Genomic DNA, 7,983 nt, shown 5'->3' on the forward strand with positions numbered 1-7,983 from the left:
TAGAGACGGGGTTTCACCATGTTGACCAGGATGGTCTCGATCTCTTGACCTCGTGATCCACCCGCCTCGGCCTCCCAAAGTGCTGGGATTACAGGCTTGAGCCACCGCGCCCGGCCTATTTTTGTATTTTTTTAAAGACAGGGTTTCACCATGTTGGTCAGGTTGGTCTTTAACTCCCAACCTCAGGTGATCCACCCGCCTTGGCCTCCAAATTGCTTGGATTACATGCGTGTGCCACCACGCCCGGCCTCAATTTCACATTATTAAGTGAAAAGAGTTACAAGAGAATACATAAAAAATATTATTTCTATAAAGTTTAAAAACATGCAAATTAGGGCAGGGCACAGTGGCTCACGCCTGTAATCCCAGCACTTAGAGAGGCTGAGGTGGACAGATCACAAGGTCAGGAGATCAAGACCATCCTGGCCAACATGGTGAAACCCTATCTCTACTAAAAATAGAAAAATTAGCTGGGTGTGGTGGCACATGCCTGTAATCCCAGCTACTCAGGAGGCTGAGGCAGGAGAATTGCTTGAACCAGGGAATTGGAGGTTACAGTGAGCCAAGGTCGCATCACTGCACTTAAAAAAAAAATGCACATTAACAGGAGGAGGACTGGGACTATGGTGAGGTGAACAAGGTACGTACGCACCAAATTTAAGGAAGTGTCACTCTGGGGGTCACGCAAGCCTAAGACTGAGGGCGTCCTTACCTTACATTGGGGATCTACATGCCTCTTCATTTCACCCTGGCTCTGACCCTGAATATAACACACATACACACACACATACACGTAAACATACACACATACACATACACACACACACAGCAAAAGTATAAAGAAATATATGGAAATGATAATCATCAAATTCAGAAAAGTGAGTATCTCTGGGATGGAAACAGAATCATGACTGCAGAGGTATACCAACTCCACTGGCTATATTTTCTTTCTTAGGCTGGGTTCTAAGTACAATATATTATTCTCTTTCTGTGCTCAATTTATTTAAGTGGAAATAGATACATATAGATAGATAATTTTTTTTGAGATGGAGTCTTGCTCTTTCACCAGACTGGATTGCAGTGGCGCGATCTCAGCTCACTGCAACTTCCATCTCCTGGATTCAAGCGATTCCCCTACCTCAGCCTCCTGAGTAGCTGGGACTACAGGAGCGCGCCACCACTCCTGGCTAATTTTTTGCATTTTAGTAGAGACAGAGGTTTCACCATGGCCAGGATGGTCTCAATAACCTGACCTCATGATCTGCCTGCCTCGGCCTCCCAAAGTGCTGGGATTACAGGCGTGAGCCACTGCGCCCGACCAAAAAATATATATATTTTTTAATTTACTTTAAGTTCTGGGATACGTGAGCAGAGTGTGCAGGTTTGTTACATAGGTATACGTGTGCCCTGGTGGTCTGCTACACCTATCAACTCATCATCTAAGTTTTAAGCCCAGCATTAGGTATTCGTCCTAATGCTCACCCTCCTCTTGACCCCAGCCCCTGACAGGCCCCTGTGTGTGATGTTTCCCTCCCTGTATCCAAGTGTTCTCATTGTTCAACTCCCACTTGTAAGTGAGAACATGTGGTGTTTGGTTTTCTGTTCCTGTGTTAGTTTGCTGAGAATGAGGCTTCCAGCTTCATCCTTGTTCATGTCCCTCCAAAGGACATGAACTCATTCTTTTTTATGGCTGCATAGTGTTTCATGACGTATACGGGCCACATTTTCTTTATCCAGTCTACGATGGACATTTGGGTTGGTTCCAAGTCTTTGCTATTGTAAACAGTGCTGCAATAAACATATGTGGGCATGTGTCTTTATAGTAGAATGATTTATAATCCTTTGGGTATATAACCAGCAATGAAATTGCTGGGTCAAATGGTATTTCTGGTTCTAGATCCTCAATGAATTACCACACTGTCTTCCACAATGGTTGAACAACAATATGTTATTCTTTATGCTTCATATGTCCTATTTCTTTATAACATTTTAGATCATCTACTTTTAGTATATTCTCTGGTAAATCTTATCCTGAGTGGTTTGGAGGTGGGGAGGCAGTTCTCCATATATTTTATTATTAAAAGAGTATATCAAATACCATAAGCTCTGTATTTTTAGCCAAATATACATGAACTCTCACAAACTCTATAATTTGGTACAATAGCCATTATTTCAAATCTTCAGCAATATGTTCTACCAGTATCTCAACAATAGTTACTAATAAAGGATACATTTCAGTTTTACATCATACTCAAATTATTTATCTATATATTATTTCAGCCACTGTTACCAAACAGGAAGAACAAAGGTTTATGGCTTTTTTGTCTTTTATTCTTAAACCTCAAAAAAAAGACTTCTAAAATTTATTATTGGCCAGGCTCATGCCTGTAATCCCAGCACTTTGGGAGGTCGAGGTGGGTAGATCACGAGGTCAGGAGTTCAAAAACAGCCTGGCCAAGGTGGTGAAACCCCGTCTCTACTAAAAACACAAAAAATTAGCTGGGCATGGTAGCAAGCACCTAAAATCCCAGCTATCTGGGAGGCTGAGGCAAAGAACTTCTTGAACCTGGGAGGTGGAGGTTGCAGTGAGCTGAGATCACGCCACTGCACTCCAGCCTGGGTGACAGAGTGAGACTCTGTCTCAAAAAAACAAAAATTATTATTAAGCTTATTAGAATTTTAAGGTACTGGATTAATTACAGCATGACTAACCATCGCTGAAAAACATCAATAAGTCTGTCTTCATATTCTGAATGCTTACTTTTTAAATATCTCGATTTATAACATTAGCCCATAATACCATTAGTGAATACCTTCAGGCATAATGTACTCAACAGTGTATATAAATCCATATTTTAAATAGTTTTAGAAATTCTAAGCTATTTTTTATTACTGATTCTCCATCCATCTGATTGGATTACCATTGTTTTTCTATTTTGCATTTGACTGACAAGTTCATCATAGAAATAGAAGTACCCATGTTTTTCTGGCTGTCCATGTGTGTTTGCATTATTGTTTCAATCTTCAGTTGACTCTGAAATTTCATTCTGCATCTTCTTTGCAGGAATCTTTGTGAACCATTTGTCTATTCAGCAAGATTCATTTTATTCAAATAATATAATATGATCTGAAAGACCCCTAAATTCAGCAGAGGTGAACTAAAATATGTGCTAAAACAATATAAGCAGGTAAATAAGGAGGATCACATTATCGACCCCTTCTAGCTTACCATATCGGACAGACAGCGTCAGACACACAGATGAAGTAGAAGTGTCAACTTTATGGGTTAAATATTGGTAAAACGTGATTGCTCATATTTTCTTGTAATACCCTGCCTAGAGGATGATTTTACATACCTCCCACACTTTGGAGACTATTGCTCTTTTTAAAACTAGGTGAGAAGAGCCGGGCGCGGTGGCTCAAGCCTGTAATCCCAGCACTTTGGGAGGCTGAGGCGGGTGGATCACGAGGTCAAGAGATCGAGACCATCCTGGTCAACACGGTGAAACCCCGTCTCTACTATAAAAAAATACAGAAAATGAGCTGGGCATGGTGGCGCATGCCTGTAGTCCCAGCTCCTCAGGAGGCTGAGGCAGGAGAATTGCTTGAACCCAGGAGGCGGAGGTTGCGGTGAGCCGAGATCGCGCCATTGCACTCCAGCCTGGGTAACAAGAGCGAAGCTCCGTCTCNAAAAAAAAAAAAAAAAAAAAAGCAAAAAACAAAAAACTAGGTGAGAAGACAGGACTGTGCTGAACTTGAGGAGATAATCAGGAGTAGGGATGTTAGAAGCAGAGAGGAAACTAAGGGATCAGGTGACTTGGCCTGAAGTTGCAAAGCTAGGAATCTGTGGAGTTTTGACTACCACAAAGCTCAAGCCCACTCTCTTTTCCACTGTGTCACATCGCCCCCTCCAGGGCAGCATGAGGCCTCAAGGAATAAGGAAAGAATACAGCTCCCAAAAATGGGGTGCTAGCTCAGACCTTAAAACCATAGAGTTAAGTAGGGTTTGAAAGACAGTGCAGCAAAAACTTTGGCTCCTTGTTAGTTCTTATACTCTGTTCTAGCCATAGAAGATAGAGTGTTTCAGACCTGGACTATGTCTACATGCAGAAGTTACGTAACTCCCACAGTAAAGACTAAAGGAAAAGGAGAGAAGCTTTGGAAGTGTCTCCAAAATGTCTCTGTACACAGTGCCTTGGTATTAAATAGCCTTTATTTTCTTTAAATCTTTTTGTTAATTTCTTAACCCTGCCAGCTCTCAGCTATGTCAAAGCATCTAAGTATTGAAATTTCTTACTTAAGTTCACCATCTCCCAGTCAGTTTTTCTTTGGATGTCGATTTAATTAAGAGTCAGTGATAACTAAGACTCTCAGTAACACTCAGTTGTAACAAGCCAAAATTTACTGAAAGAGAACTTCCTTACTTCAGAAAATTCTCAAATATCCTTCCTCTAACACTTCTTTTCTCTTTTCTTTCAGGTTAAAAAAAAAAGGGGGAGCCAGGGAAAATAAACGTTCATAAAATCTTAGAGATTTGCTTTTTACAAACCTAAAAGAGTTCTCTAGGTTCCAATTAAAAAATTCAGTAATTGCACTCCAATACTACAGAGTTCTGAATAGCTAAATATAACCTCATACGGCTATGGTAACTATTAAATATACCATGTAAAGCATTTAGCACAATGACTGGCATCAAAAAAGAGCTCAATAAATGTTAGTTATTATTACTGATATAATTATGTACTATTTGAATATAGTGAGGTTACAATGATATTTAGTCCAAATAGTCCTATTTTGACTTATACATATTGTTAATATACAAAAATTCAAGTTTAAAACGTGTTTTCTTTAAAGGTCATGAGGTTTTTTTGTTTAAAATGAATTAACAAGTATATCACATACATCTGTTTCTCTCAGTTACCTACAACTCAAGAGAGGTCTCTCCTACTCTTAACATGTTAAAGAGGGGAAAAAATAATTCCAAAAAAAAAAAAAAAAAAGGCCTCCATAAAATTCAACACCCAATTAAAAATATCAAGAACAGAAGAAAACTTCCTTAAATTGACAAAAGACATCCTCCAGAAACCATCAGTAAACATCGTATTTAACAGTAAATCTCTGGAAACATCACCACTCAGGAAAAAGATTAAAATGCCTAACTATCATACTTCTTGTACTGGAGGGCCTAGGCAATGCAACAACAAAGAAAAAAGTCATTTGTATAAAGCTGAAACAGGAGCTTGGTTAATTAAATCTTCTAGTCAAAGTGGCCCAGTAAGTACATTCTTTGATGCCACCTTTTGGCTCCAAATATACAATAATGAATAAAATATTTTTTAACAATATTTTTTTAAAATAGGCTCAAAAACAAGATAAATCTCTATGTGGAGACACAATGTTGCAAGCAGGACTGAGGCTCTGGGCTTGCTGAATCCTGAGTCCAGAACCAGGTGTACACTTCCTGCAGGGCAGTAGTAACAGAAAGCAAAGACATCTGGTCCAGACTCACCGCTCAGGGCCAGCCATGATGCTGGACCTGAAGGGAAGCTAAAAAATACTGCTGCCAATCTCTGCCTAGAACTACAATTTATATAATGTTCTAGGCTTAGATAAGTGGGAAAATATAAACACCCTCAGGACCAGGAATTGAGTCAAGACTCATATGCTATGACGGGTGGAAAACAGCCCCAATTAACTCAAAGGGTAGGACCCTGACCCACAATTATCATATCTGATTCCAGACTGAGGTCCTGTAGGTCAGCCCAAGCACCTGAAATATCACCACACAGAGGAGCGTGGGTACAGAGATAAGAAAACAAAATCAAAAGCACTCACTCTCAAAATGGGTCTGCAATTAAGGTGGGCATGGTGGCTCACACCTGTAATCCCAGCACTTTGGGAGGCTGAGGCAGGCGGATCACTTGATGTCAGCAGTTCAAGATCAGCCTGGCCAACACGGTGAAACCCCATCTCGACTAAAAGTACAAAAATTAGCCAAGCATGGTGGTGGATGCCTGTAATCCCAGCTACTCGGGAGGCTGAGGCAGGAGAATCGCTTGAACCTGGAAGGCAGAGGCAGAGGCTGCTGAGCCAGACTCTGTCTCCAAAAAAAAAAAAAAAAAAAAGCAAGTCTGTAATTCAAAACTTCAAAACACATGAAGAGATATACTGCTAAGAAAGACAGCCAACAAAACCAACAACTGAATATTATTCCAGATGAAGTTTAATTTTACAGAACAGTCTTACAGAATTATTCTATAAGCACATTTAGGGTACTTGGAAATAAATTTTTTAAAGTATTGAGAATGCAAATGGTACAGTCACTTTGAAAGACAATTTAATAGCTCCCTACAAAGCTTAATATATTCTTACAATACGACCCAGCAATCACTCTGCTAGATATTTTCCCAAGGGAGTTACAAACTTAATGTCTACACAAAAGCCTGCACACAGATGTTTATAGCAGCTTTATTCAAAATGCCAAAAACTAGAAGCAACCAAGATGTCCTTCAGTAGGTGAATGAATAAACAAACTGTGGTAATTCCATCAAATGGAATATTATTATTCAGTGCTAAAAAGAACTGAGCTATCAAGCCACAAAAAAAGACTTAGAGAAAACATACATGCATATTGCTAAGTGAAAGAAGCCCGTCTGAGCAGGCTCCATACTATATGCTTCCAAATCTATGACATTTCCAACTCTAGAAAAGGTAAAACTATAGCTATGTGATGACATTTATTCTGTCTGTACTGTTGAGTATTTTACAAATGAGTGTCCTTCTGAGCCACTTGCAGAGTTGTAACATGCAGTCATGCCATGTAATGCCATTACACGTAATGCCATATTAATGATACATGACATTATGCATTTGTCAAAACCCATAGAACTATGCAATACAAAGAGTGAACTCTAATAGAAATCGTGAACTTCAGCTAATAACAATGTATCAACTTGGCTTATCAATTATAACAAATGTAGCATACTAATGCAAGATGTTAATAACAGGGGAAATTTTGTATGAGAAAGGGTGGGTATATGGGAACACTGTACTATCCAGTCATATTGGTCAAGGTTGTGTTCATCTATTTTTATCCCATTATGTATATTATTTTTAAAACTGTATTACTGACAATTACACTTGAATATATACACAAAAGAGTTGGAAACAGAGACTTACACAGACATATGCATACCAATGTTCACAGCAGCATTCCTTATAATAACCAAAAGTGGGAAACAACCCAAATGTCCCTCAGTGAATGAATGAATAAACAAAACCTGGTATATTCATACCATGGAATATTATTCAGCCTTAAAAAGGAAATTTTGACACATGCTACAATATGAATGAAGTTTAAGGACATTATACTAAGTGAAATCAGCCAGATACAAAAGGGTAAATTTTGTAATGATTCCATTTATATGAGGTGCCTAGAGTAGTGGAATTCATAGAGACAGAAAGCAGGATGGTGGCTGCCAGGGGCTGAGGGAGGGAAGAATGGGGAGTTGGTGTTTAAGGGGTACAGAGTTTCAGTTGGGGAAGATGGAAAAGCTCTGGAGACAGTGGTGATGGCTGCATAACAATGTGAATGTATTTCATGCTACAGAACTGTACATTTTAAAAGGGTTAAAAAAGGGCCGGGCGCAGTGGCTCACACCTGTAATCCCAGCACTTTGGGAGGCCAAGGCGGGTGAATCACAAGGTCAGAAGATCAAAACCACCCTGGCTAACACGGTGAAAACCCAACTCCACTAAAAATATAAAAAAATTAGCCGGGTGTGGTGGCACAAGCCTGTAAACCCGTTCTCCACTAAAAATACAAAAATTAGTCGGGTGTGGTGGCACGTGCCTGTAATCATAGCTACTCAGCAAGCTGAGGCAGGAGAATCGCTTGAACCCAGGAGGTGGAGGTTGCAGTAAGCTGAGATTGTGCCACTGTACTCCAGCCTGAGCGACAGAGCAAGGCTCCATCTCAAAAAA

At 39.8% G+C, this 7,983-nt stretch overlaps 1 protein-coding gene across 21 annotated transcripts in view; it reads right to left on the reverse strand.

Moving 5' to 3' along the window:
• Positions 1-7,983, reverse strand: part of DTNB (dystrobrevin beta) — a 310,883-nt gene that overhangs the window by 287,471 nt on the left and 15,429 nt on the right. The gene's annotated exons all lie outside the window — the stretch shown is intronic.

This window comes from Cebus imitator, unplaced genomic scaffold (assembly GCF_001604975.1).
Source record: "Cebus imitator isolate Cc_AM_T3 unplaced genomic scaffold, Cebus_imitator-1.0 Scaffold1, whole genome shotgun sequence".
NCBI classification, from domain to species: domain Eukaryota; kingdom Metazoa; phylum Chordata; class Mammalia; order Primates; family Cebidae; genus Cebus; species Cebus imitator.